Source organism: Hibiscus syriacus, unplaced genomic scaffold (assembly GCF_006381635.1).
Source record: "Hibiscus syriacus cultivar Baekdansim isolate YM2019G1 unplaced genomic scaffold, ASM638163v2 tig00003507_pilon, whole genome shotgun sequence".
NCBI lineage: Eukaryota > Viridiplantae > Streptophyta > Magnoliopsida > Malvales > Malvaceae > Hibiscus > Hibiscus syriacus.
Window position 1 is genome coordinate 1,468,265 of NW_024061975.1, and position 25,220 is coordinate 1,493,484.

Sequence of the window (25,220 nt, forward strand, 5' to 3'; positions counted from 1 at the left end):
TAGCAATAGTTAGGGACTGGTCACTAGCCCTCAAGACAGAAAAATACCATTGTTTCCTCCACAAAACCTATATTCTACAGCCCTCAGTAGACTCATAATTGTCAACCGTATTCCAGTCATCAGAGAAAGTAGAGTAAAATTTTCCAGCATTGATCCGTCTAATTCTGGTTTCCAAAAGACACACAACATCAACTTCCAAGTTAACCAGCCTATTTAGAACCTTATGTTACTTAAGAGGGTTATTAATCCCTCTTATATTCTAGAAGCTCACTAACATCAATTAACAGCAGGGCCTATACCACTACCAACCCCTACACTCACACTGCCTTTGGCTTTATCCACTAGGTCTCTCTTCTTTGTTTTAATTTCATTAAGCAGAACAACAACCCCCATGGAGCCACTCTAGCCTTCCTCTGACCATCTATAGCACCTCCACCAGTCAGCGCATCAAGTTTACTTGAGGAGCCAACATTTTCTTTTTTCCTCCCTCTAATCTTCTTCTTTTGGACCATGGAGTCTTGCAAAGTGGGAAAATCCCCACCAGACCCAACATCCTCTTGCAGTACTTTTTGAGCCACTTTCTCAACTAAGATAGATTTAAGCATACTATCAGGATCAGCAGCAGCAATCTCTTGATTCTCAACAATAGCACACATCTCCCTGCTAGAGTCTTGCAAAGCATTTACAGTGTTAGCACCTTCCTGAGCATGGCCATCAGGGATCTCTAGTAAGGCTGACACAGAAATTTCCTCAGCCATAGCAACCAACAGCTCAGGGTTCAAACTACCAGCACCAGTTGCAGGAATGACATTACTTGAATAACTTGTAAGCATATTGGAGTCCACATGAGGGGGAGCTCAAATTAACACTAGGATCCAGCTTCTTCTTATCATAAGGCTTAGAAGTGACATTGTCTTTTTTCCTCCAGACTTGAACCTCCTACTTCAATGTTGCCTTCTGACTCACAACACACCTGCTAGCCAGGTGACCAAAAGTTTTGCAGCTTGAGCAAGCCCTTGGCATCCAAGGAACAAACACTCCTACCCTCACCATAGATTCATCCTTAAGAACTACATGAACCTCATTTGGTATCACAGACCCCGCAGTGATTTAATCATATATTTTTTCACACTCTAATCTTCCCCAGAAGTAGTGATGGAGTCCATGTATAATGGATTCCCTAAAGCACTAGAGATATAACTAAGTCCTCTTCTAGAATACAACTCCAAAGGCACGTTATAGAGTTAAACCCATATAGGCATGTGAGATAGGTTAAAATCGAGCCTCAGCATACAAGGTTCCCACTTCCTCAGCACCAGAGGTTTATTCTGGATGTGCTATGGCCCATTCTCGAGCACCCAGTCCCTAAGAGGAGCATTCGTAAATGAAAAAACATAAAGGTTCGCACCAACTAAACTAACCTTTACTGGAGATGATTTCCCCTAAAGAGAGCTGATGATACGCTGCATCGAATCAAAATTAGGAGCAACGCCGATGAATTGGCCCACAACCACGAAGTTCGACTCAGGAATACCCTCTTCAATCACCGTTAATGGCGGCTTAACAGTGGGGATACCATCCAGGATCTCAGGAGGAAAGAAGTTGAGAGACTGCTCCTCCGTTCCCACAAAAAGCTTCCTCTAATCAAGCTTCAAAGACGCCGAATCCATGTAATAACTGCCTAGAGAGCCAGCAACCACCCAAAATTTAAAGACCCAGAATGAAATTAGCACCAGAAAAGAGGATCGGAGGACACATTAGACCTGCTAACGTGCGCCTCAAGAGATTCCATTTTTCGCATTATTTTTCCCAATCTTATCTAAAATTGATAAAATTATATATATAATTTATTATAACTAATGGCAGAGGGGAAAAAACGAAACTAACACTTTTTTAAGAAAAGTAAATTTTATATTTTTATATTTTATATTATATATTTTTTATATATAATCATTAAATTATTTTAATATGATTACTAATTTTTATAATTATATATAAATATTACTAATTATGTTAAATAAATTAAAATTATACTTTAATTATATAAAAATATAATTTAAAATATGAATTCAAGCTTTGATAAAAATAATTTTAAAAATATTAAATTTATTTTTATACATATTAAATTTATTATTATTTTAAATCTTAGATTAATTATATTTAAAATATATATATATAATGTATATAGTTATAAACCATTAATTAAATTTGCTTAAAAAAGTTTTGATGATAAATCCATACAATACAAGTTAAATAAATTTTATTGTAGAATCCATGTCGAATGATAGTCTTAGTTTAGTGATTGGTGCACTCTTGTTCACTCCTGAAGGCCCGAGTTCAAACAGCTGAAATTGCATTTTTTTCCCTTTCAACTTCTTTTCTTTACATAAGATGTTCTTTAGCTGAAAACATAATATATATAAATGTTACCAATTGAAGGACTTTGCCCAATGGTTTAGGTGGTGCTAACAAGAAATCCTTGTTGCTGATTCGATTCCCTTTAATTTCATATTATTTCTTTACATAATTTTGTATCAAATAAGGTGGTGACACATTTCACCACTTAATTGGATGTAAGATAAAATAAAATTATTAATTTGTAATTATTAATTGTCAGATCAACACTTCCCTTAACTGTTAACGACTAGAGGTTTAATTGAATACATTTAAATAGTTGAGTGATCTGATTGATAAAAATTCAAAAATGGTGGTCAAAATGAAAAGGGTCTATAGTTGGGTGGTCTCTGGTATAGTTTACCCTATTATTAATAAGATAAAATACAAAAATAGGCCCTCAACTATATGATATTGTTTTATTTAATTTCTCAATTATTAAAAGTTACAAAATGTCATCTGAATATAGATTATTGTTTTATTAAGTTCCTTAACTATTAAAATTTTATAAAATGGTCACCCGATTATTTATATGTTCCAAACCCATCATTTGCCGATAAAAAATTAACGGTCATCTGAGTTGGACGTTAACTTGCTGACTGAGATATGATAAAATCTAATCCCATAACCATTTGAATTGTATAGTCGTTTGAGATTCTAAGATCATATTTTATCATATCTCAGTCAGCAAATTAACATTTAGCTCAAACGATCGTCAAAATTTTTTTATGAAAAATGATGAGTTTGAAAAATATGAATAGTCGAGTAACCATTTTGTAACTTCTAACAGTCGAGGGACTCAACAAAGCAATAACTTATAATCAGAGGATCATTTTATAACTTTTAATAGTCGATAGACTCAACAAAACAACAATATAGTTGGGAGACATTTATATATTTTACCCTATTAAATTCTAATCCTACATAGTAAAAAGGATTAAATAAGATGGAGATTTGGTTAATTTCTGTTAATTTATAAACTTGTTTTAAAATGTAATATTGAATAAAATTAATATCTAATATTTATGATTTTTTCTATTTTTTTTATTAAGCTAAAGTAATTTTTTTCCTATCTTGAATATACATTTTAATCATATTCCGACCAAGCTGAATTTTTGTAGTGAATTTAAATAAGTTTTTCAAATTGTGTAAACTATCCAAGAGTACCGAAGTTGAATTAACAACACACACTTGGATTAATTAATGATTTCTTGTTATAATTTCATTTGTACTAAAAAGTATTGATTGACACAAATCATCTTACCTCAGTGGTTAAAAGAATCGTTATTGTTCTTAGAAGTCACGAGTGCGTTCAATCAAATTATTGAGATTATTTAGAACATATACTACTTTGTAATCACTTTAGCTTAATAAAAAAATATTGATCGAATCCCGTAGATATATCGTTATATGAGTTTTTTTTAAGTGATATCATTTTGTAAGTTTCTTCTTTTAATACATTTTAAAGGTTTCATGTATTATTAGGGATAGAGCCACTAAGGGTTTGGGAGGAGTTGTGCCCTTAGTACTAAATTGAGGCCGTAATGCATGTATCGTAACGTTTTTTAAGGTTATCACGACGCAATATCGGTGCAACGCGATAAGAGAACCGCATCACGATTGTTGCGGTCAAAAACCGTTACGTAACACCGCAATAAGCTATATATTAAGCCGCAACGCCGCAACAAATTTTAAATTATCTGAAATATAAAATTATATAGATGAATTGTTCTAATTTAATTCTTAAAATTGGATTATAAATATATATCATTAATAATATCGTAATAGTTATGTTTAAAATTAGTTAATTAAATTTGAATGAATTAAATTATTTATTAATGTTATTTTAAAATTAAATTAATTTAAATTTAAATTGAATTTTTCTCATATCTAGACTTGGCGTGATTACTTTTAAATTAAATTTTTATATTAACATTAAGTATCATAATTATATGTTTATTTATTATTATATAAATTTTGTATAAGAGAGAAATTTATTTTATAATACTATAATAGTATATGTATTTTATCTATTTACTATGAAACTATAAAACTTTATCTAATCTATAATATAAAGAATAAATTAATAAATAATATTATAAATAAAATAAAAAAGGAATATATTCCTTGACAAAATAAAAAAGTGATGTTGTGTGCGTGTAGAGACAGAGGCGCAAAAAGAAAATAATTGATAGACATGATTACATAATTTGGGATCATACCAATGTAAATAAATAAATAAATAATATTATAAATAAAATTATATTCATATATTACTTGATAGTGTGTGCATGTGTAAGAGACATAAAAAAATAATAGTGTGTGTGATGATGATGATGATGATGACGACGATAACGATGATGACGACAACGATGATGACGACGACGATGCCGATGATGGTGGTGGTTGTGATGACCATGGTGGTGATAATGAAGGTACGCACCAACCATAATATGGACACATTTATTATAATGTTTTTCATGGAGATTAAAGTACGTCCAGATACCCTTACAATGATAATTCAGGTTTGTATATAACAAATGCATCACAAAATAGAAGAGATGATGATGACATAACTCATAGGAGGACGAGAGAACACTTTTGTGATTCATTTGCAGGTTCATCATCATATAGTTTAACTACAAATGATAATGAAATTAGTGAGTCATCTCATGATTCTTATTATTACCAAATAAATTCATGTAATCCACCTTACCTTTAACAAAATCCAAGTTATGGATTTCTTGATCATCATTTATCATACAACATGTTTCCTACCAATGATGCATCTTATGATGCACATAATGTGATGTCTTCTTCATATGGAATAGGAAGGAATCAAAACCAAGACAATGAAGAAGATGAAAATGTTTTAGATCCGCCACGCCATTTATTTTGGTGGTGAACTGTAAGATGTAAATTTTTTATATTTATAGTTATGTATTTTTTTCTTTCTAAGTTATGTAAAATGATAATTTTTTATGTTACAATATAAAAATTTGATATGATTTTAGTGATATTGTTTATATGATATTCATTAACATTATAATTGTTATTACCTATTATCCAGTATGATAGCACTTATATGGTTTATATTTGTTTTTAATAAATTTTTAACTATGAAATTAAAATTTTATTTTTAAAATAAAATATTAAAAAAGTATATTAATATTAGTATATTAAAAGATAACTGTAAAATGTATAAATATAATATTTTAGACGTATTGTATTTTTTGATGATAAGATCACGTCCGTGACAGCCGCAACACGTTACGTAACGTCCACAGCATCCGCAACTTGATACTATGGTTGTGCCCCCAGCCAAAAATTTGTTTTTTACCGTTAATTTATATAGATAATTTAATTATTTATAGGATAATTATGAAACTATCCCCTTAATTTTAAAAAAGTTACATTTTGCTCTCTTAAGTTAAAATCCTGACAATGTTCCTCATGCGTATTATTTTTCATATTGTATAAATCATGAAATATAAATTAAAGTAGTTAAGTAGGAAAAAAATAGCTTGATCGAATTGGTTAAAATTAAATATTTTATTATTTTTAATGGTTTTTGTTTTGACCAAAAATATAAATAAATATTTTTGATGGGGTTGGGTGAGAGATGTAAGACATTTGAAGTGGTGGGTATTTGTACCTTTCTCCCACATTGTTATACAACCCTCTTCCATGCTCTGCCATTTACTTTGTCATAATGCCACGAGAAAGTGACTTTTCTTTCTGAAGTAAAAACTAGACCAACATGCAAATTTCATTTAAGGGTAAAATATATATTTAGTACCTAAACTATTAGTTTTATTTTGTTTTAGTACTTAAACTTTCAATTTTTTCAAAAATCATAACTAAGGTCTAGTTTTCATTTCAATTTAGTATCCACCATTAAAATCTTAACGCGTTTAGTGCCCAAACTATTAGTTTTGGTCCGTTTTAGGCCTATACTTTCAATTTTTTAAAAACTTAACATTAAATTTTGAACGGCTACTAAAATGAAACAAAACTAAAGTTTTTAATGGCAGATACTAAAATGAAACAAAAACTAAACTCTAGGTATGGTTTTGAAAAAAAATTAAAAGTTTATGTACTAGAATGGACTGAAACTAATAATTTAGATACTAAACATATAAGTTACCCTTCAGTTAATAAGAAATTGAGGTGTTGTGAATCGGGGTGGACCGACAGGGTTTACAAAGTTGATTGAAAATTTCAAATTATCATATATTTTAGATATTTATAAATATTTTTTATTCATAATCTATTTTCACCCCTAATTTATATGCAGATAGAGCCACTAATTTTATTAAAAAGAAAATTATTTAAAATTATAATGAAGTTCATAAACTAAACACATAATTAAAATATTTTCTTGTAACCATTGATAGGATAAACTAGACACTCGAGATCATACAAGGAAAAGGGTAAAACCCATCCAAAAACTCGAACAATAGACAAATACGAATACATCTGATTGCATCAATAAACCAATCATGACAAGAGATTAAACTACTGAAAGACTCTGAAAGACCACCGACAAACTGAAAATCAGAATCGATGGTTGTGAAAAAACTATCTACGATGCAAACCACGTATCCAAGTGTTCAAAGTAGAGAAGATTGACATGATAACAAATAAATACTAACTTGATCAGTCAAATCAACATCAAATCTAACCTGGAAAAAATTAAGCAAAAAAATATTCAAAAGATCAAAAACGTGTCATAAAGACATAATTACTAGAAATTAAACACAAACAGATAAATATGTGATATAAGAAAATAAATGTGATATAATGAATACAGATAATCGACGATCAATACCAAGATTAATATATTCTAATTTAAACAAAATGAAAAAGAGAAGAGAAGCGATGACCTTTAATCCTTAAGGTTTAGAGAGAGAGAAAAAAAGAGAGAAATAGTTAATCTTAAAATTTCATCTCTAGAATATACGTTTGCTCCTGATTATGAATTTAATTATGTCACAATTCAGCAACCATACATGCTTAACCCTATCCTTCCTTCTTTATTTCGCCATAGTTTTTATTGATTTAAACAGCATGAAATCTCAAAGCATGAACTCTAACGTCCTTTTAACTCATCTTACTTTGTAAGAACAAGAATCTGAATGGATCGAACCCAACTCATCTTCTTCCAAACTTACCGTCAAACTGGATCCACTACCAGAAGAGTATCAACAGCACTTGCTTCTTTTTTCTGGTTATACATATCATTATGTATCTTTTGCATTGTCCTTTTGTTTGTGTATTAGCCCAAGATGCCTGCAATTTTTGCAATTCACCATGGCTACACGCTTTTGCACATCTTGGGACCTTCCTATATGACCTAAATTTGCACAATACTTCCAATTTATTCGGTTAAGTTTGTTGTGACTTGTGACCCTTGTAATGCATCTAGAAGAGTTGGATGCTAATCCAATAAAAAGTTTCACGTTTAATTAATCTTCTATAATTTTTTTAATAGTGTTGGGTGATTATAACTTATACTTTTTAAAGTAGTATCTGTTTAAATAATTTTAACTTTTAATAATACATACGAAGAATAACAATTTTTAACTATTGAGACTATTTAATGAGTTTATATTAGTTTTGGATTTTCACTCATTGTTAATTAATTTGATTGTCACGGTTTTGGTTGGATCGTAAGAGAATTAGGGCCATCAAATTGTGGGAACCACCTACTGCAAAGTGGTAAGCCATTTTGGCCACCACCTTTCTACTGTATAAATTTATTTGAATGGTTCCTGTGGATCTTCATTAACATGTCAACAAGTGTTCCTATATTCGATGTTAGTTGTCTTTTATCATGATCAGTGGATCAACCCACATGATCTACAGCTTCGGTCTTGATTGCTCAACAATGACATAAACATGTGACAATCTAACATGCCCTCTCTCTCTCTCTCTCTCTCTCTCTCTCTCTCTATATATATATATATATATATATATATATATATATTCAAACTACCTGCAAATTCACTCAGACTCCTCAAAAGTCATTTGTGGACACATACAAGACTCATTATTGTCTACTTCCATGACAAATTGTTCTTGATTATAACTTGGGATTTCTGTTAAAACCTTTCCTCTCTTGCAGCTTGTGTGTGTATATATATATATATATATGGAAGATATAAATAAACACAAAGCATTTTGTTGATGAAAGAAATCAGGTTATGATAATTTCTTTCCGTTCATCTCTTCTAATTTGAACAGACGTAAACTGTTGTTTAATGAAATGAAAAAAACGATGAAAAATGAAAAGATTGAAAGAGAAATAAAACAAAAGTCTTCTTCCCAAGAATTGCTTAATGATTTATATGTAGATCTTTAATGTTAGTGTCATACTTGGACGATGATAATTATTTATAAATTCACAATACAAGTAGATATAGTTAGTAAATTTTATTAGTAGATCAAATAAGACTATTAGTTATCATGTCAAAGTACTATAGTTGGTCGAAAATGAACTTTTAAAACTCAATAGAACGAAAGAGAATAAGCAAAGGAATTTATATCAAGGAAGAGGATATATATTGGTGTGGAGAGACGGATACTTGGAACATAGCTTACGTCGTAGAACAGTGGTGCTTTCACATCAATAACAATTTGTCAAATTGTATATATAATATACTTTTCTTTAAGACTATTATTATGATGCCATCTCTTTGAGCGTTCACTCAAGCTCAATTCTTTTCTTTTTCACTTTATTGTTTTGTATAGGAAGGTTCCTGGAAGTGGGTTTCAACATTTGTTCAGATTCGTACAGGTCATTGGTGTTCTCAGTCTCTTTTATTGATAAAAAGAAGTTATTATTGTTAAATGACTCATTCACATTTTTGTGGGGTTGTAATTTTGCTAAACGTGAGGTGGGGTGATGGGTGTTTTAGATTCTGAGAATATTCATCAATATTCCTTATTAGCACCACTGGCGTTGGCCTTAATCAACTATTCCGATGGTCCCTTCCATTTGCGAGACCTGTGGAGAATTGCCAAACCCTTTCCAACAAAAAGCACATCTTCCCATACTTTGCCAAAGCCTTTCCACAACCATGAGCAGTTGTATGTATGATCTCAACCTGTTCTTTGCACACCTCTACCCGCTTCTTCTTTGCGTTCAAAGCGCACAACCCCAATTTGTCGGCGTTTGCCCACAAGTTGGAAACTCATTATTTCATGACAACAACTTAGTTGTAGAGTCAGGAAATTTTTAAACCGATTAGGGTAAGCGTTCGATCGGATCGAGTTAAGTCGAAGAATTTTTTTAAGTTATTTGAGTTGAAAAGTCTTAATTTATATTTTAAATTTACTTTGAAATTTTTTAGAGTCAAATCGAGCTTTTGAATTTCTGTTTAAATTTAGGATAAATTACATAAAATATCTCTGAACTTTTAAGGTATTTACATTTTAGTCATCCAACTTTTAAAAATTATAATAAAGTCACTACTTTTTTAATTCGTTTTCAATAACGTGATGATGTTACATCCGGTTAGTTTATATGGCGTGACAGTTACCTCCATTAGCTCTCTAACGTGTAGATGAAACAAAGGCGTTAATCACCTTTTTTTAATAACAAACGGTGCCGTTTAAATAATCTTGTTCCAAGTAGAAAAGGGTTTAGAGTTTAATGTTTCTTTCTCTTACAGCAAAGATGCCATCAATGGCGGAATCCCAAGTACCCAACGACAGCATCTCTTTTAAGAACAACAGAAAAAAAAAACAAACCCGGTTTCTTTTCTTGGTCCATTCAACACGCTTTGTTTTTTATTTAGTTTTTTTTCCTTTCAAAATTGCATTCTTAATCTCATAATTATTTTCAATTTTCAGGAAAGAAAAGATTTTGGAGCACTGACAATCGCTTCCATTGGATACTGTACGAAGAGTGTACAAAGTATAGGCTGTTTTTCCTTAAAAGCCTGCCGTAGAAGGAGCCAGGTACTCCGATGAAGAAACACGGTCCACTGTCGGTTCCAAGTTGGTTCCTAAGATTGTTTTGGAAGACAGAGAGGGACTGGAAAATGGTGTTGAGTCATTCTTTGGAAGATCGTTGAGAAACACTTGATACTCGGGAGATTTTCGTTTCATTTTTTATCGAAGATTGGAAAAAATTAATTCACGAGATAAAGCACTCCCAAGATTAATTGCTCAAATAAGGTGAAATTCACAGTGTTGGCCGTAGGTCGCCATGTCTTCCGGACAACCTACTAGGTCGCCATGTCTTCCCGACGAGCTACAAGAGATTGTATGTCCGAGGTCATCCGACCGAGACCATCCGAGAGCATCCGAGGTCATCCGAGAACATCCGAGGTCATCCGAACGAGCTATGCGAGGGTATCCGAGAGTAACCGAGCGAGCTATGCGAGGGAAGCCGAGCGAGGGTAGGTCGTCCGGAGTGCATGGCGACCTACAAGGTCACCCGGAGGGCATGGCGACCTACAAGGTCGCCCGGAGGGCATGACGGCCTATGTGTTGGGACGTGCATGTGCCATGCAACACGTTCATTCTCTCTGTTTGAGCAAGGGTAGGTCGTCCGAAGTGCATGGCGACTTACAAGGTCGCCCGGAGTGCATGGCGACTTACGGCCAACACTGTGGATTTCACCTTATTTGAGCAATTAATCTTGGAAGTGCATTAACTAATGAATTAATTTCTTTCAGAACATTATCTCGAAAATTTTTCCGCGAACAAAGTGTTGGGTCCCGAAGAACAGCCCAAATCGACGATGGCAATTTCCACCGGACAACTGCTTCTATAGAGCTTAGTAATGACGTACTCTGTGATTGGCTTCGTCATCATCGTTTTTACCTTTTGCTGTCTCCAAAAAAAATCTCAGCGCATACCGTAAAAGTTACTTACAAATACATATTAAAGTGATATATAATGTTAATAGAATTAACTAATATTTGCTATTTTGTTATTAGGTAGTTATGTCGTAATCGTCTTTCGGTTGGGCTCCGGAATTGGGCTTCGAGTTGAAAAATGTGATTAGAGTCGCCACCGATTATTTATTTTAAAAAAATAGGTTAATCGGATACCTTATATCTTACCAGATCTGCGTCTTACCAAAGATATGTCGGATTCGGGAGTCGGTTACGGTCAAGGAAGGATTAGCACCCTTGAACCGTCCTTCGGTACTATGTAATTTCCAGTTGTCTTTGATCAAGAAAATTATAAGTTTAAATTCAACGGTAAAAAGAAAAAAATCCAGTTACTTACTTCTGATTGGTGAAAATTCCCTTAAGAGTTTAACGATGTTAGACTTATATTGAAATACAAGATCGAATTAGGAGAAAAAGACATGTAAATATGAGAGCAACAACAAAATAGAAAAGAGAACAATAATGTAAGTAAACATATAAATAAAACAGAATAAACAAAATGATAACTTGAGTGAATATAAAAAACACAGAGAAAACAAAATAAATGATAAAATGAAGAATAAAATAAATGATATGTATATAAATAAAATATGGTATCTTAAAATAGAAAAGGTAATAAGTACATTATGTATGCATGGAAACATTATTCCAAAAAACAAATAGATACATATATACACATAAATAAATATTAAGAAAAACAAAAAAAATAAACGAAAACAAAAAAAATAAAGAAACGTATAAATAAATAGTGTGTATATATAAATGAGTAAAAATAGAAGATAATAATAATAGTAATAGTTATATTAATATATATAAAAAATAATATATATATATAATAATTTGTAAACAAAATAAAAAGTAATAATATAAAAATAAAATAAAATACAATAAGAAATACGTGTATATGTAAAGTAACAATATTAAAAATAATAATAACGATTATAATAAATAAATAAAAAGCAAAATAATAGTAACAGGACTAAATTGAAAGAAAACCACGATTGAAGGTCGAATTCAAAATAAAATTGGGTTTAAAAATCGGATTTGGGGGTTAGAATGAAGCCTCTTTAGAATGCGAGGGACCAAAACGGAGATTTACTCATTTCACAGTGAAAACACGCGGGTTAACTAGGCGGGTCGGGTCTACGGGCCGTGTATTTAAGTTAAAAAATCTGTTTTAACTATCATTTTTCCTTTAGAAAACCGAAGCCCCTCCCCTTCCCATTTCATTTCTCTCTCGCCTGTTCTTCATATATGAAGAACACGGCGGGTTTCCAGAATCTAGTAACCATACGCCGCCTCGCCGCCGCCGTTGAACGGCGACGGCCACCGTTCATCGGCGGCAAAACCTAAAAAAAATTGGTTTTTCTGAAAGCCCTTCTCTCGCACGTTTTAAAAATCAAAGTATTTTTCCCAACCAAGCCTCGGGGAACCGTAGATCTAAGAGAGAATATCACGGTTCCCTTGTGTTCATCGGCCCCAAATCTTCTGTTTTTTTTCGAGTAAAACGACAAGGACATAACGCATGCAAGGGAAAGAAGTAAGAAAGGTATAAACTTTCACCTTTTTATTTCTTCTTGAAACGTTTACAAGGCTCGTTTTTTTTTCACTGAGTAATTTCCTGTGTGTGCTCTCGTGATTTCCATTATTTTTTGTGTCTATCTTCTTTTTTTCTGCGTAGTGTTACAAATGGATCTATTTATACTGAAAAACTAACTATTTTTTAGACTCCTATTTAAAATATAACTCTAATGCGTTATTGTTTGTTGATGATGGTTGTATCGTTCCTCCCACGTTTCGGGGTTGGAGTCCCATATATCCACGAAGGTGGTTTATTGCCGAGAAGTACGGGGGAGAGGCGTGAACAGTGAAGACTCGTGAGGCCTGGGGTCTTCGCGCGGCTGGAAACAAGGGATGCGGCGTTAGGGTTTGGTTTGATTACCAAACGAGTCTTCTGCTGGACCATATGGGTTCCTGGGCCACGTGTATCTGTAATGGATCTTGGGCCACCTGTAAAATGTAATATCAATGATGAATAAATGAAAATATAAATTTATAATAATATAAATAATATTATAAAATATAATATTAATCGATCGAAATTCAGTGTCTTCAGCTGCCCCTCTTTGCTCATTATCGTGTAACGACAATAGAGCAAAGACTAAAAGACATAAATTTCGGTCATATTGAATATCATCTGTCGTAAAGTTGAACTTCGATATGGGAATTGGTTTGTCAATCACGAAATGACCCCCTCCTCATGAGGTTGAGTCAAAACGGGAAAATTTTGATTACGATATTATTCGTTGCGAAGTTGAAATCCAACTCAAAGCTTTTTGGCAAATGATTCCGGGATCGTCCTCTGGCTCAAGATACTTCGTTTTGAAGGTGAAACTTGTCCTGAAGACTTCAGTGCTGATGTGTTGCAGATGATTCCTCCGTCGTAAGGTTGGGTCAACCTATTTGTGAAGTTGGAATCGTATATGGCTCCTTCGTCGTGAAGTTGAGCCATGGATTTGAATATCCTTCATCGTGAAGTTTAGATCCAAGTAAGTTGTGCTGTTTTGAGGCCAATATCTTTCGTTATGAAGTTGAAATTGGCTCCGAAATTGGGAAATTGTTTGTTGACAACCAGCGGTCCCTTCGTTGTGAAGTTGAACTTTGCGTTGTCTGGAGTCCAATATCCTTTGTTGTGAAGTTGAAATTGGCTCTGAATTTGAGAAATGTTTGTTGACAACCAGCGGTCCCTTCGTCGTGAAGTTAAACTTGCGTTGTCTGGAGTCCAATATCCTTCGTTGTGAAGTTGAAATTGGCTCTGAATTTGAGAAGTGTTTGTTGACAACCAACGGTCCCTTCGTCGTGAAGTTGAACTTGCGTTGTCTGGAGTCCAATATCCTTCGTTGTGAAGTTGAAATTGGCTCTGAATTTGAGAAATGTTTTGTTGACAACCAGCGGTCCCTTCGTCGTGAAGTTGAACTTGCGTTGTCGGGAGTCCAATATCCTTCGTTGTGAAGTTGAAATTGGCTCTGAATTTGAGAAGTGTTTGTTGACAACCAGCGGTCCCTTCGTCGTGAAGTTGAACTTGCGTTGTCTGGAGTCCAATATCCTTCGTCGTGAAGTTGAAATTGGCTCTGAATTTGAGAAATGTTCGTTGAAAACCAGCGGTCCCTTCGTTGTGAAGTTGAACTTGCGTTGTCTGGAGTCCAATATCCTTCGTTGTGAAGTTGAAATTGGCTCTGAATTTGAGAAATGTTTGTTGACAACCAGCGGTCCCTTCGTCGCGAAGTTGAACTTGCGTTGTCTGGAGTCCAATATCCTTCGTTGTGAAGTTGAAATTGGCTCTGAAATTGAGAAATGTTTGTTGACAACCAGCGGTCCCTTCGTCGTGAAGTTGAACTTGCGTTGTCTGGAGTCCAATATCCTTCGTTGTGAAGTTGAAATTGGCTCTGAGTAAAACCTGCAAAGATATGCATATATGTGATGTTATGGATGTCATGCTCTTAGGTATGCCTAAAATGCATATGCAACATATGTTATTCTGAGCTCTGGAGAGTAATCTCGATCTCCGGTGGCCTGTCGTTGTTGACTCTTGAGCTTGAAGTTCCGATCTCTGATCTTGAATTCTTCAAATGTTTGATGATTTTTTTTTTGAAGATGCTTCTCAACTATCTCAAGCATGCGCATGAGCCTTGATCGGCTTTTGGGTACCTGTACTTTTCAATGAATCTTTGTACAGTAATATGCGATTATCTTTCATAAAAAATAAATAAATCATTAGGTTTAAATCTAATTCAAGATGCTCAAAAGGAATTAGAGGAAAGATGGTCTTTATGCATAAGGGAGGAGAAGAACAAACAATACATGGCAAACATTCTAGAAAATGAATACACGGTGATGTGTAAATGAATGTCTTAGATCTCGATAATGTGGGCACTTCTGAGCTGAAAAGCCATTTGATGACTTTGAATGCAGCCTTTGCCAAAAGATCTTTGAGAATGCGATAACGTTTGGGAGAGTGCAACATTTCTCTGATTTGTTGAGTTCGTAGAAGATTCATGTGCCGGGATGTTTCCACTGTTAATATCCAAATTGCCCTTTCCGGGTTTTCAACTTGGATCCATCCTTGGTTGCAAGACGCCCTTTGCGGGTTTTCATCTTGAACCCACCTTATTTTCTCTTCTTTTATTCTCTTTTCCTCTTTTTCTTTTTTCTTTTCTCAATTTAGGGCGCCCTTTCGGGTTTTCACCCTAAACGTTCTTCTCTTTTTGTTTTTTTGTTTTTTTTTCAACTTAGGACGCCCTCTCGGGTTTTCATCCTAAGCAAAGTATTTCTTGACTGCGTCCGAGTTGATGGGATGTGGCAGTTCAGGTCCGTCCATTTCAGCCAGGACGAGGGCTCCTCCGGAGAAAGCCTTTTTCACGACATAAGGTCCTTCCCAATTTGGCGTCCATTTTCCTCGGAAATCTTTCTGGACTGGCCAAATTCTTTTTAGCACTAGATCCCCTTCGCGGAATATTCTCGGGCGCACCTTTTTGTCATGTGCTCGGATCATTCGTTTCTGATAGATTTGACCATGATGAATGGCTTTCAGTCTTTTTTCATCTATCAGATTAAGCTGATCATATCTGGATTGTGCCCACTCTGCATCATCCAGTTTGACTTCTGACAAGACCCTGAGAGACGGAATCTCGACTTCAACGGGTAGCACTGCTTCCATTCCATAGGCTAGTGAAAATGGAGTTGCCCCAGTCGAAGTTCGTACCGAGGTTCGATAAGCGAACAAAGCAAAAGGCAACTTCTCATGCCAGTCTTTGTAAGTTTCAGTTGTTTTCTCCACTATCTTCTTAATATTTTTGTTTGCTGCTTCTACTGCTCCGTTCATCTTTGGTCTGTAAGCAGTGGAATTGTGATGTTTTATGTTGAACTGTTCGCAAGCAGCACTCATCATCTTGTTGTTTAAGTTTGTTGCGTTATCGGTGATAATCCTTTCAGGTAGACCATACCGACATATAATTTCTTTCTTCAGAAACTTGCAAATAGTGGATTGAGTGACACTGGCGTATGACGCAGCCTCTACCCATTTCGTGAAATAGTCAATTGCTACGAGAATGAAACGGTGACCATTCGAAGCCTTCGGATGGATTTGCCCGATAACGTCCATGCCCCATACAGAGAAAGGCCATGGTGACGTCATTACATGAAGCGGATGGGGTGGAACATTTATCTTGTCTCCATAAATCTGACATTTATGACATCTCCTAGCATAGTTGATGCAATCGCTTTCCAGTGTGGACCAAAAATATCCGCATCTCATTATTTGTCTTGACATCATATGCCCATTTGCATGTGCTCCACAAACTCCATCATGTACTTCTTCCACTATCATTTTTGCCTCTTCAGCATCGACGCACCTTAGCAGAACTTGGTTATGGCTTTTTTTGTATAAAACCTCTCTGTCAAGGACGTATCCAGCTGCCAACCTTCTAAGGGTTCTCTTCTCGATTTCAGTGGTTTTTTCTGGATAACTCCGATGCTTGATATACTGTAGAATGTCGTAGTACAAAGGCTTAGTGTCTTTCACTCCTTCAATTTGGTAACAATGAGCTGGGTACTCATACGACTGCATGTTAATTGGCATCATTTCAGACTCCCCGCCAGCCTTGAATGTGGCTGCCAAGGTAGCTAAAGCGTCAGCCATTTGATTTTCTTCTCTAGGCACGTAGTGGAAGGTGACTTCGTCGAACTCTTCGAGCAGATCCAACACTAGTTTTTGGTACTCTAACAGCTTTATATCTTTGGTTTCCCATTCTCCTCGGAGCTGATAGATTACTAAGGCTGAGTCTCCATACACCCGCAAAGTCTTTATATTTTGCCCCAGTGCAGCCCGAATTCCCAAGACACAGGCTTCATATTCTGCCATGTTATTGGTACAATCAAAGTTCAGTCTACTGGTAAATGGGTAGTGACTCCCTTCTGGGGAGACTAGGATTACCCCGATGCCATGTCCTAGTGCATTTGATGCCCCATCGAAGTGCATTCTCCAGGAACTGTCCGTTGAAATGCTTGCTTCTTCTAAAGATATGGCCATTAAGTCCTCGTCTGGGAAATCAAAGTCCAGCGGCTCATAGCTCTTATCAGTTCTGCTTGCCAAAAAATCTGATATGGCACTGCCTTTTACAGCTTTTTGGCTCACGTATTCAATGTCAAATTCAGACAAAAGCATCTGCCATCGAGCTAACCTTCCGGACAGAGCCGGTACACCCATCATGTATTTTAGTGGGTCTAACTTGGAAATCAGCCAAGTGGTGTGATACAACATGTATTGTCGGAGTCTTTTTGTAGCCCATACCAGGGCATAACAAACCTTCTCAATAGGAGGATATCGGACCTCGCAATTAGTGAACTTCTTGCTTAAGTAGTAGATGGCTCTTTCCTTCTTTCCAGACTCATCGTGTTGACCCAGGACACACCCCATGGAGTTCTCGAATATGGAGAGATACAAGAACAGAGGTTTTCCTGGGATAGGGGACATCAAGACAGGAGTGCGAGACAAGTACTCTTTTACCTTCTCAAATGCAATCTGACAGTTTTTATCCCATGCTCCAGGGCTATTCTTTCGGAGGAGGCGAAAGATGGGGTCACATTTGTCGGTTAATTGAGATATGAACCGCGCTATGTAGTTTAGTCTGCCCAGAAAACCTCGGACTTCTTTTTGGGTTCGTGGTGGAGGTAAATCCTGGATAGCCTTAACCTTATCAGGATCGACCTGTATGCCTCTCCTGCTGACTATAAAGCCTAATAACTTCCCGGATGTCACCCCGAAGGTACACTTGCTAGGGTTTAGTCTCAGTTGGAACTTTCTCAATCTCTGGAAGAGCTTCCTCAGATTCTTGACATGTTCATTCTCGGTTTGTGCCTTGACAATCATGTCGTCGACATAAACCTCGATTTCTTTGTGCATCATGTCATGGAACAGGGTCACCATAGCTCTCTGATATGTTGCCCCAGCATTCTTTAATCCGAAAGGCATCACTTTGTAACAGAAAGTTCCCCACATTGTGACGAAAGTGGTCTTCTCCATGTCTTCGGGATGCATCTTGATCTGATTGTACCCCGAAAATCCATCCATGAATGAAAAGTAGGCGTTCCCGGCCGTATTGTCCACCAGAGTGTTTATGTGTGGCAGAGGAAAGTTGTCCTTGGGACTGGCCTTATTAAGATCCCGGTAATCGACACACATGCGTACTTTCCCGTCCTTTTTCGGCACATGCACTATGTTGGCCACCCACTCAGGGTATTTGGCCACTTGGAGAAAACCGGCATCAAATTGCTTCTTGACTTCTTCCTTGATCTTAAGGAGCATTTCTGGTCGCATTCTTCTCAGTTTTTGCTGCACTGGTTTGAATTCTGGTTTGATTGGCAGTTTGTGAACTACCATATCTGTGTCTAGTCCCGGCATGTCTTGATACGACCAAGAAAACACATCTTCGTACTCCTGAAGTAAGGCTATCAGGTTTTTTCTTGCTTCAGTCGAAAGAGTTGTGCCGATTTTAACCTCCTTTCGATCTTCCTCAGTGCCCAAATTTAAGATTTCGATCGCCTCCTCATGTGGCAGTATTTGCTTTTCTTCTTTTTCTATCATTCTCAACAATTCGGTAGGCAAGTTGTACTCCTCTTCATTATCGCATTCATCAAATTCCCCAAGACAAATGGTTGATTCAAAATCCACCTCCGGATCAGGATCATCAGTGCCCACATTATCGTTATCTGGGAACCTGAAAGGAGGAAAATGTGCATGTGTGAGAGGATAATATCCCACACGGAACGGTCAAGAACTAACTTTGAGAGTAACTGGAAATGAAGTACTGGAATGAAGGAGATAGAGAATAAATTCAAAAAGAAAAGTTTGTTTGCCATGGAAAAGGAAAATGCATCTTTTATTAAACTTAAACAAAATATTTATTCACCCTTACAAAAGATCACCTATTGCCCCGGGTATAGGCAAATAGGGATAGTTCGACTATTACTCTGAAAGATTCTTGTAAACCACAGGTAGTTCTTCCACCGACCAACTGCTAGGCACGAACCCATGTGGTAGAAGGCATGTCCCGGATCTATCTCCGTTGTCAACATCTTCTGTGGTCACGGCATTAATGTTCAGATCTTCCAGAGCCGTTTCTAACTCGGATGTGGTGGTCTCAAATACATAACCACCTGACTTGAATGTTCTGAAAAGCGGCGGGAATGTCATGGGCTTCCATTGAAATTCGTTCCCAGTCAATCTGGCCAATCTTCTCTCCCGGTTCTTTTGGATCTCCTTTCTCTTTTCATGATAACTGGGCTGAAAACCGAGCCCAAATTGGTCTAATTTTGAGATAGGAAGGACAAGACTGATCATCCCTTGCAAATATTTCCCAAAACCTTTCCCGGTTCTGGCGCCTTGGCCCAGGGTTTGCTTGATCTCCATCTTTGTGCATTTGGAGATTCGAGGTCTTGGGATTCTCTTTCCTTCCGCCACGAATGTGGCATTCACAAACTCCAAGGAGTGGAACGAACATTCTACTGCTTCCTCGTCTACTTCGATGTATGGAGCCTCCGTGGTCACGCTTGCCACGATATCTTCCTCAGCGTTGATAATTACTAAGGCCCCTTCAATGACAAATTTAACTTTCTGGTGCAACGTGGAGGGTACTGCACCTGCTTGATGAATCCACGGCCTTCCCAAAAGACAGCTATAGGACGGCATGATATCCATCACAAGGAACTCAACATCATAGGTGGCTGGTCCGATGGTCAATGGTACCTCAATCTTTCCGATTACCTCTCTTTTGGTCCCATCAAATGCTCGGACCACACTTTGACAAGCTCTCATATGAGAGGTATCTATTGGTAGCCTCTTCAATGTAATCGAAGGCATCACGTTCAGGGCTGAACCATTATCGATTAAGACACTTGGTAAAGCGTGCCCCTTACAGTAGGTAGTAATGTGTAACGCCTTCGTTCGGCCTCTTCCTCCTGATGGAATCTCATCATCCGAAAACGAGATGAGATTATCAGCTTGAATATTGTTCACCAGTCGATCCATCTTGCTGACTGGTATGTCTTGTGGCATGAACGTTTGATTAAGGACATTCAACAACGCTTCTCGGTGTGCTTCCGAGCTTAAAAATAGTGCTAGCATTGAAGTACGTGTAGGTAAGTTGTGGAGCTGTTCTACAATGTTGTACTCGCTGTGCTTCAAGATCTTGAGGAACTCTTTAGCTTCTTCCTCCTTTATAGGTTCATTGACGACTAGCACATCTTCTTTGAATGGCTCTAGTGGTCTTTGCCCCACTTTACTATTACCTCCTCCGGAAGTACTCACCTGACACTCGTACTTCCATGGCACTTGCCGATTGTCCTTATATTGAAAAGGCCGCGGTGCGGAGATTACCACCTTGGCTGGTGTTGTCACTGTCATGCTTGCCTTAGGGGTAATTATCAAAGGACTACCCCTACCAAATTTTCTATCTGATGATTCTCCGGTGGCACAAACATCTGCTTCCAAAGAATCTTGAATTTCTTCGTAAAACTCCAGCTCCTTTCGATCCATCATGAGCTAGACTAACAATCTGAACTCTGGGCAATCTTGCACTTTATGCCCTTCTTTGTTGTGGTAACAACAATGGTTACCATCTTCATTTTCTGTCGTATCTGGATATGGTGCAAGAAATCATGCCTTTACCATTTGGCTCCATACCCAAGCCAAAGGAGATTTAATTTCCGAAACACTTGATTTAATTCTCCTTCCCCCTTCAGTAGTAATGGCATTGATTCCTGTCTCCTGATGATTGGGCAAGGGATTCTGGGCGACGTTTGGTGCTCCGGAGTTGAAAGTGATCCAATTCTTGTTTCTCATTCGTTGCACAAGTCTCTTGAATGCGAGACAACTTTCAATCGAATTCCCCTGCACACCACCATGGTATTCGCAGTGAGCGCTCTCGTCATACCATTTCGGGTAAGGGGGATTTATTGGATTCATAGGATAAGGCGACACTGCATGAGTGTCGAAGAGCTGTTGGTATAATTCTTTATACGTCATGGGAATGGGGTCAAACTGTTCCCTTTCCCTTTCTCTTCTTGGTTCTCTCTGGTTCTGTCTAGAAGTACCGGATGGTACAACTGCTGTGGAATTTGAGCTTGAGATCGTAACCCCTTTGCTGACACTGTAGGTGTTTACATTGTTGATCTCTCGCTCTTTGTTCTTCATGGGAGGTTTTTTAGTGGAGTCTCCTCCCTCAATCTTTCCTTGTTTAATGGCCAACTCGATCATTTCACCGGCCATGACTAAATCTGAGAAACTTCCCGACGTGATTGCTACCAAGTGCCTGAAGTAAGGTGCCTTCAAGGTCTGTACAAATAGCTTTCTTGTTTCCTTTTCATCCAAGGGTGGATGAACTTGCACAGATAAATCCCTCCATCTCTGTGCGTACTATCGGAAACTCTCATTGTGTTTCTTTTCTAGGCTTTGTAACATGACCCGGTCTGGTCTCATATCGTTGATATGCTTATACTGCTCCAAGAAAGACTTGGCTAAGTCTTTCCACGTCTTGATATGAGTTCGGCTAAGCTGGTTGTACCACCGAATAGCTGAACCGGACAGGCTCTCTTGAAAATAATGGATCAGGAGTTGGTCATTCCCGCCATATCCTGTCATCTTTCGACAGAACATAGTAATATGGGCTGAAGGGCAACTGTTCCCGTCGAACTTCTCAAACTCAGGAACTTTAAACTTTGGTGGAAGCACCAAGTCTGGAACTAGGCTTAGCTCCATTGCGTCCACTCCATAATAATCATGGTCTCCCTGGACCATCTTTATTTGATCTTCTAATATTTTTATCTTTTCTTCCATTTTTTTAGCTTTATCTTCCTCGTCAAAGTCTGGGACATGATAATCATCCGGATGATCATCAGGGATGATTGTAGAAGTTTGTATTTTCTCAGCAGGTGCAACTTTCGCTTTGGTAACGAATGAGTCCCTGGGTAGTGATGCTTTCCCTTTAGTAGCAGATGCGTCCCCGGGTAATATTCCGGGTGAGAGAACCACTTGCGGGGTTGGTGGTATGGCCACCCCCTCGGAAGAGATGCCCCCTGATGCACTAGCTTGCTGTAGACCCGACAACTTGGCTACGATTTGGTCGACCAAGGACTCCTGATTTTTCTTGATGGACTCAAGAGTACTTTCACTGTTCTGAGCCATCTTATCTTCTAGTTCCTTTTGAAGTCTTGCCATGTGATCTTCGATCTTCTCCATTCTGGCTTCCATTTGTCTCTTTTTTGCTCAAGTATTGTGCGGGTGATGTGTATCTGATGCTTGCGGTGGTAAGCTCGGTGTCTGAGACATGTTCTGTTAGTTAATACGAATGTAAAAACATGGAAAATATAAAATAAACAAACATGAAATATAAAATGCAAGAAATGCAATGTATGATGTATGCAATTGGAGGCATTGATCCAGAAAAGTGTTCATTATTATAAATAATCCTTATTCAGACAAAAATGTTTTATCTTTTTAGAGACATAAAAACAGATTAAAGGTACATTCGGACTAAATCCTCTAGACCCCGAACAGCTTCCAGTAGGTTGACAAGTCTTCTGCCTTCATCTGTCACTGGTTGAATGCCTTGTCGAACCACACCAGCTTCCCTTGCTAGGCCATGAAGATGACGGGCTGCTTTTTGCACTTGATCCAGGAAATCTCGTATGGTTGCGTCTCGGGCCCTCACCCTTCGTTGTGCTTGTTCCCAACGGAAACGCCATTGTAATCCTCCGTCGAAAGGCACTATCTGAAGCTCGTTGGCTTCCCTCTTGAACCCATCTACAATAGCTTCTAACTCAGCTATTGTCTTGCCATCTTTCTCATGTTGTTTTTCTAAGTCAGCTACCCGAACTCTCAAGCGCTGGTTTTGATATTGACTATCTGCCAAGCGTCTTTGGGCAGTCTTCATCTGTTCCTTCCAAGCTTTCTCATCAGGCCCCTCAAACTTCCTTTTCAGGCTATGAGCTTCGTCTTTCCAGTATTCAGAGGTTACCTTCAACTTGGAGTTATCCTTGACCTTATCTTGATACCCCTTTCTCAAGTCTTCGAGCTCAAAACGGACTCTTTTTTGTTCTTTTTCCAGTTTTTCTGCCCGATCTTTCTGAGAGTCAGCATCAAGCTTCCACTGATAACATTCAGCTTCAAGTTCCTTTATCCTTTGCTTCAGCTCATTATTCACGGCTTCAAACTCGGTCTTGGCTATCTCGAGTTCAGAAGGGACATGCCTGAGATGTTCTTCCATGGTCCGGGTGTCATCACAGTCTGGCACAGGGATATTATCATTCTTTCTCAATCTTCGCCACTCCACATAATCCGGAGTGAGCATGCTTCTGGCAGCTACAACATCCATCCGGAATACCTTCCTCCACGAATCGGCTGCTTCTTTGATCATCTTCTTATAGCTGTCGCCGTGATACTTAAACTCTGACCTAGCTAACCCGCATGTTGCTGGGACAAACTGACGTGCTCCATATTGTCTAAGTGCTAATAGCGGAGCATACCCGACTGCTCCCCAAAGTCCAAGTAAGGTCACAGTGTCGGAGTCACCACATCGAAAAAGAACATCACTGAAGAATAACCAAGGGGCTCTCCAGACAATATCTCAGTCTTGAAGATGCGTAAAGACCTTCATCCATTTTTCCTTTGAAGCGCCTTCATGCCATTTTAAGGTAATAAATTCACCTAGAGGTGAATAGGTGGTGCTGAAACGGCGGTAGGCAACCCCGTCAGTCTTCCAGAAGTGGCTGTGAATCCAGACCTGAAGGAGCTGAATGCACCCGGTGAATCTTCCTCCGCCAGTTCTTTGGCAATGGTTGAGCGATCGAAAGGTCTCGGCCAAGATGGCTGGTGCTGGGTTAACTCGTTTAGAAAGTTGCTCAAATAGTTCCACCACGGCAGCGTCAATGCACCCCAAAGCCTTCGGAAATATGATCAAACCGTACAGACCCAGTGCAAAAAGGTCTATAGTCTTCCACTCATCAGGGTGGTTTTTCATTAGTTGCTTTATATGGATCCACTCGATTCCTTCCCCACTACCTTTGTGCCGGAGTCGATCAGTCACCCACTTTTCATCAACCCCTGCAATCTTGGCCAGTCCGTTCTTGAAGGGCTGACTCTTGATATGTTTAATATATGCCCTCTCTAGTTTGATGCTTTCGCAGTGCAGTAGAGTAGTATACTCTTCGATAGTAGGCACCATGTCTTCCTGGTTAAAGGTGAAACAACTATATCCCGGGTTCCAGAATTGAATTAATGCTCGGAGTAAGGGCTCATCAGTCTTGACATGGAGCAAGAGGGCGATATCACCATATCGTTGGCTGAACTTCTGTTTTCTGTCATTCTTCCAACTGTCCCAAATGTTTCGCAGGTCTTGGACATTATTCTGTTTCAGGCTGACAGCGGCATAACTAACCAGTTCTGACACATAGTTTCCCTGAAGACTTTCTCCCTTCTCTTTCTGAGCCTTCTCGGACCATAGTCGTGCCTCAGCGTTTTCAATCTCTTGTATTACAACACCTTTGTCCATTAATTCGAATTATTTTGTGTATAACAAACGCTTTTTAGGGATCAATGGCCTCTTGTAATGATGCAAATGCTAGAAAACAAACACAAAGGCAAAAACGTTAGTAAAATAAAAATACAAATAAAAAAATGACGGAAGGAAAAAGCGCAACAAAAAACATGGTTAGGGTAAAAATATCTTAAGTTTTGGAACGTGGTTTCGGGGTAGGCTCTAATTCTTCATGGTCTCCCGGTTTAGGTTTTAAAAAAACGGTACCCGAGTTCTCCTTGTCGGTGCCCCCTCGGGCTTGCCAGACCCTTAGTCCTAAACCCATCAC